Genomic DNA, 6,426 nt, shown 5'->3' on the forward strand with positions numbered 1-6,426 from the left:
GGGTTGCAGGTGGGAGGGAAGTTATGGGAGGGGGAAGCCATTGTAATCCATATGCTGTACTTTGGAAATATATGTTCATTAAATAAATGTTAAAAAATTTTAAAGAATAAGAGAGAAACTAATGGTGTGGGAAAAGATGGAATTCTCAAAATAGTAGATGGCTGTGTAACCAAATATTCTCAATTCAAATACATAATTGAAGTCTTCACAGTCTATTTGTCATACTAAAGAAAGGAAAGCAAATAAAGTGAAGACAGAGTGCTTAGATGTGATTTATATATATATATATATATATATATATATATATATATATATAAGTGCTCACTAGAAAATTAAAATATTGTGAAAGACTAAAGTCACTTCTAAACCTCCTTCCTGGGCATTCAATATAGTTTGAGCTAAAATAAACATTTAATTATGATAATCTCAAAAAATTTAATGGTCAGAAATATTTATTCTAAATATGAAATGTTTGGGATTTTTTCTTTCCCTGTGGGAAGATGCTATAAATTTATCCCAAGCATGTTTTGAAGTGCTAAGGTAAGTCTTAACTGGGTATTCCCCAGGAAGACTGGTACTCTTTCTGCGAAAGTGTTATCTTCACTGGTGCTCTAAGGAAAATAAAAGGTTCAGTGTTCTGCTGACAGTAGTTACCAGGATGACCCTGGTGTGTGGCTCTGACTTCTCAGCTCCCAGCATTGCAGGCTACTTTGGCGACTAGGGTGCCATTTTCCCTCCTTCTACTTTGGGCTGCAACGACACAACTCTGTTTGGGTGGATAAAATACACTTTCTCCTTTTTTTAAAGATTTATTTTATTCTCTTGAGTGGCAGATTAAGAGAGAGAGAGAGAGATCTTCCATCTACTGTTCACTGCCTAGATTGCTGTGACAGCCAGAGCTGTGCCAGAAGCCAGGAGCTTCTTCCTGATCTCCTGCGTGGGTGCAGGGGCCCATGCACTTGTGCTATCTTCCTCTGCTTCCCCAGGCACATGAGCAGGGAGCTGGATCAAAAGTGGGACAGCCTGGACTCACACCATCACTCAAATGAGATTACAGCGTCACAGGCGGCAGCTCTACCTGCTATGGCACAACAACTGCTCCACACTTTCTCTTTTCCGTATCCCATTTATTTGTCACCTATACCTGACTACTTTCTTCTGTACAGCCCAAGATGACTGTAGTTTCCCTAGTTTCATTAAATGTCCCTTTTAGGCACTCTCATTATTTTATTTGTGTGTGTGTGTGTTCAGGTGTGCACTTTTATTGAACTGGTCTCCTCTGTGTACAGGGAAGCCCTGGCTGCCTCCACACCTCAACCCACTCCCAGGGAGATGAAAAGCCTTCATACATCTCAAGTTGCGGGACAAAAGAAGGGGGGCCACGAAGGCTGACCATTCAAAATAAAAAGAAAATTTAAAAAAATTAAGGCGAAGATTTTAAAAAATTGCATTTTAAAAAATTGCATAATTTACACAAAAGCGATGCTGCTGCCTCCCCTGGGTGGCCCCAGGCAAGGACTGTGCTGTTTGTCCTTGGCAGGAGTGGGGCTGGGGCTTCCTGTCACATGGCATCTCACGATATTTGGAATTACTATCAAAAAAAAAGAAAAAAGAAAAAAAGAAAAAGAACAATGTACAATCAAAGTCCTCGGCCACATTGCAGAACTTTGGGGACTTTGTGGATGCTTGCTCCAACGACTACTATCACCTTCACCATTCCAGTTTTTAAATCCTGAGTCAAAAGCGCCAAAACAAACAAAAACAAAAACAAAAAAAAAAAAAGGAGAAAAAACGAATAAAGCCATGCCAATCTCGTCTCGTTTTCTGTGCGTTAGGTTTTGTCGAGAGCGGGTGTCCCGCCACTACGGTTAACAGTCCGCCTAGAAGCACTTGCGGTGCACGATGGAGGGGCCCGACTCGTCCTACTCCTGCTTGCTGACCCACATCTGCTGGAACGTGGACAGTGAGGCCAGGATGGAGCCGCCGATCCACCCGAGTACTTGCGCTGGGGGGGAGCGATGATCTTGATCTTCACGGTGCTGGGCGCCAGGGCGGTGATCTCCTTCTGCATGCGGTCGGCGATGTCCGGTGGTGATCACCAGCTCTTCTCCAGGGACGAGGACGATGCGGTGTGGCCATCTCCTGCTCGAAGTCCAGTGCCACGTAGCACAGCTTCTCCTTGATGTCGCGCACGAAGCTGTAGCCGCGCTCTGTGAGGATCTTCATGAGGTGGTCGGTCAGGTCCCGGCCAGCCGGCGTGCGGGAGGGCGTAGCCCTCGTCGATGGGCACCGTGTGGGTGACCCCGTCGCCGGAGTCCATCACGATGCCCATGGTGCGGCCAGAGGCCTGCAGGGACAGCTCAGCCTGGATGGCCACGTACATGGCCGGCGTGTTGAACGTCTCCAACAAGATCTGGGTCATCTTCTCACATTGGCCTTGGGGCTCAGGGGGGCCTCGGTCAGCAGCACCGGGTGCTCCTCGGGGGCCACGCGCAGCTCGTTGTAGCAGGTGTGGTGCCAGATCTTCTCCAAGTCGTCCCAGTTGGTGATGCCATGCTCACTGGGGTGCTTGAGCGTCAGGATGCCACGCTTGCTCTGCGCCTCGTCGCCCAGGGACAAGTCTTTCTGGCCCATGCCCACCATCACGCTCTGGTGCTGCGGACGCCCCAAGATGGAGGGGAAGACGGCCCGGGAGGCATCATCGCCCGCGAAGCCGGCCTTGCACTTGCCGGGGCCGTTGTCGACCACGAGCGCGGTGATATAGTCATCCATGGCGAGCTGAGCGGGAACGTGGAGCGGCGGCGGAGCAGCTGGGCGAGGTGCGGTGGTCGCGAGCTGGACGCGGTCTCTCATTACTTTTAAACTAGTTAACTCGTTGTATTATAATTTTATCTTGTAAACCTGTTAGTTTCCCCAGTACCTCAAATAAAAAAAAAATACACAACAGTCCACAGGGCATTTCTCAGCCATATCCACTATCATTGTTGCGTTAGTTAAGCAAATAATATTTTGTTTTGCCTAAATTGCAAAGCTGTAATTTCAATGTGGTTCCATTCATCCAAAGGTCCTTATTTTTTCCATTATGTTATGCCATCTCATGATTAAATGGATGAACTAATAATACATGAAAACAAACTATACTGAAAATTTTAAGATGTCATAGAATACGATTCAAATGATTTATATTCATCATATTTGCCTCCCAATAATCCTTTAAGTTATTCTACGTGGTACATTGTTCTTCCACTGGATCCTGTTAACAGGATCCATTTTTTTTTTCTAGATGGAGATGGGACAGAACAATCTTCTTCTTTGTAGCAGAAAATCAAGTGGTTTTAGGTTTTATTAAAATTAAACTTACAAGGAAGATGAACCAAATAAGTTGGGGGGGACCATAAAATTATTCCTTATTGTCTACAATGAAGAAAACTTTTAAGAATATATTGTTTCTAATCTGCCTCTGTCACTGTTTTCTAAGTTAAGGGCTTATAATTTACAGTTATGAGCCTATAATTATGGAATCCAAGGGATAGAGGAATCTTTTACTGCATGGAATATCTTGCAGTGTGAAAGAGTTTGTAAAAGAAGGTATGTTGCAAGAGTGTATTTTTGTTACTGCTTTGGTGTATCAGTTACACTAGGTGTAGCTTGGTGTCCAGCATTTTTAAAATGTACAGCTCCACAATCAACTTTAGATTCTAGACAATAAAACTTCCCAATCCCATCACTAATAAAAACCCTGTATATAAATCACAGCACCTGTTGTCCCACATCATCAGAGTCATGACACATCCCCATGGAGAGCATCCTGTGGAGATGATACCAGGAAGCTGGGCTGGTGACAGAGAAAGTATTATAAGTAGGACACTGCTGACTTGATTCCCAATCTTTGTTGCATCAAATGATCTCCCTGGGTAAATCAACTGAGTAACTGTCTATTCATGCTGAATGTTTGAAGAAAAAGAGGGCAGGAAACTTCATTTTCTAAAGTAGAACTTGACAAAGTGGAAGGATTATTATCTATCTTCTCTCAGAAATAGCACTAGAGGATTGATGCTTGATTGTGCTAATCATCCTCAATTTTTCTTGTTTTGAATTGAATTTAGAAATAACATTAAGGATGATTTGCATATTCATCTTCTCATAAAAATCACCCCAAGTCCTTTGTCTGGCAGTCAAGGCCTTCTACACTTTTGTGAAAATCAATGTTTTATTTTGATATGTTGCTACTCCTGGCATAGTTTTTCCATTATCAGTGGTGATTGATTTGCTGCCCTTCAAAGAAGCCTTCACATTTACCACCATGGATTGGTATCCTATCTCTGTCCATGCATACCTGTCTACCCTTCAGAACATGAATTGTGATTGGATTGGTAACTGTTACACAGACAGTGTCTGAGCTACAGCAAGATAAATATTATTGAATTAGCTTTCTCTTGGAATTTACTTTTATTAAGGACTCCTTATATCTAGAATACTACAGAATGCTGTAAGAGGTATCACAATCCTAGATGATCCATTCACTTGAAGGAATTAAGGCATATTACTATATTGAAGAAAGTTCACCAATCCCCCTTACAGAGTAGAATTTGTTGTGAAATTCCTTTAATATAGTATTATGCCATAACTGCAACTTGTTGATATCCACTTAATAATCGTTTCTGAGGTAGGAATTCAGAAAGATATCCTAATTTGTTTCAAAAAAATGATAAGAGCAGTACAGAGATGGGAAATTTTCTAATTGGCTTTGAAACTTTACCTTCAGCTATGTACTTAGAGTCTGTATCAGAACTCTCTGCAACAGCAATGGCTTGGGAGCTAAACAGACCTGATAGCGCCACCTCCAGGAGGGTGACACTGGTGAATGCCTCACTGGCTCCAAGCCTCAAATTCTGTGAGACAGAGATGATATTATGAACCTCACTGAGTTCCTTGAGTATTCAGAAAATAATGTTACTAAAATTATTTAGCATGTTATCTAGTAAATACACTTCAATAAATGTGGCTCCCACCTTCTAAGGGCAGAAAGCAAAATTTTTTGTTTAAACATTTAGCATGGTGATATAATGAGATAACATATTTAATGCATGGAATGTAAACTTTTAGAGAATATAGAAATTTTATAATTCTACAACTTCATTTTATACAGAAATCTCAGAGATGAGAAAAACAGATTAATCAATGAAAGTCTATTATGATATGCCATATTTTATTTTTATTTTATGTTTTATTAGTTGAAAAGTATACCTAAACAATCATTTTAAACTTATTTATTTATTTAAAAAGCAGGAGATATAGACAGGCAGACAAAAATTTCTCATCTACTCGCTCACTCCTCTACTTCCCACAACAACCTGGGCTAGGATAAGCTGAAGTCATGAGCTAGGAACTGAATCCAGTTCTCCCACATTGGTGGAAGGGACACAACTGTTTGAGTCATCACTCACTGTCTCACTTCCTGAAGAAGTGGGACTCTACCCAGTCACTCCAATATGCAATATGGGAGGTTTACATCCCAAGCAATGTTTTAACAACTAAAATAAATTTCTAGTGCTGTCCAGGGTCTTCGACTCAGAGTAAACCTCAAAAAATTTCACAATAGAAAATTATATATGAAAATATATTTGACTTAAACCCTAGCAGGTTGTTTTAAATTGGAAGAGTAATAAACATGGAATGTAGATACAACTTAAAACAGAAATAGACAAGAACAGAATTCCCTATGTGTCAAAAATTGTTGGAAAGAGTGTTCATAGGAAAAAAAAATAATGGAAAGGCAATGGATATTGGCCTATCTTGATTGACTCTGGTGCCTAGGGTTTTGAAACCTTTTCAGGGTAACCAAAGTGTTAAGTGGAATGGAATTTAAAGGTTTGTCTAGTTAAAACTTCTGCTAATATAACTTCCCACAGCACCTTAAAGGCCAAAGCTCCTGGTTTTGTGGCTAACCCAGAGAGGATGAATTGATTCATTTTGCAGAATTTTAAAAGATTTCCCTGAACACATGATACCTACCTATTCATTAAAAGGGGAAGCCACATATGCTAAAATGCCCAGTCTCTGCAATTACATTTCACAGGTTTTTATCTTTATTAGGCTACTTTTTACATGACTATCCTTAATTAATTTCCACATTTGTAAAATATGAATAATAGTGATAAAGGGAAAGACTCCCAATGAGGTAGGCAGGAACCAGGACTCCCTCCCCTACCACCTGGAGATCAGTCTCAAAGGACCTGAGAAAAGTCAAACAACTGACTTCTGTGAAGGCCATTCATGTCATGTGCTAGTCACTGTAATCAAAGTTTTTCTGTGCTGTTGTAACTGATTTAGGTAATGAGAATTATGCAACCTGGAGGAAAGTTTCATGTGTTTTCTGTTGAGTTTCAACTGGAATTTTTGCCCAATTTCCCAATGAAAACCATC

General features: G+C 41.1%; 1 pseudogene; it reads right to left on the reverse strand.

Moving 5' to 3' along the window:
* Positions 1 to 1,880: 1,880 nt before the first annotated feature.
* LOC133759672 (actin-like) lies at positions 1,881 to 2,775 on the reverse strand (annotated as a pseudogene).
* Positions 2,776 to 6,426: the final 3,651 nt, after the last annotated feature.

Source organism: Lepus europaeus, chromosome 1 (genome assembly GCF_033115175.1).
Source record: "Lepus europaeus isolate LE1 chromosome 1, mLepTim1.pri, whole genome shotgun sequence".
Lineage (NCBI taxonomy): Eukaryota > Metazoa > Chordata > Mammalia > Lagomorpha > Leporidae > Lepus > Lepus europaeus.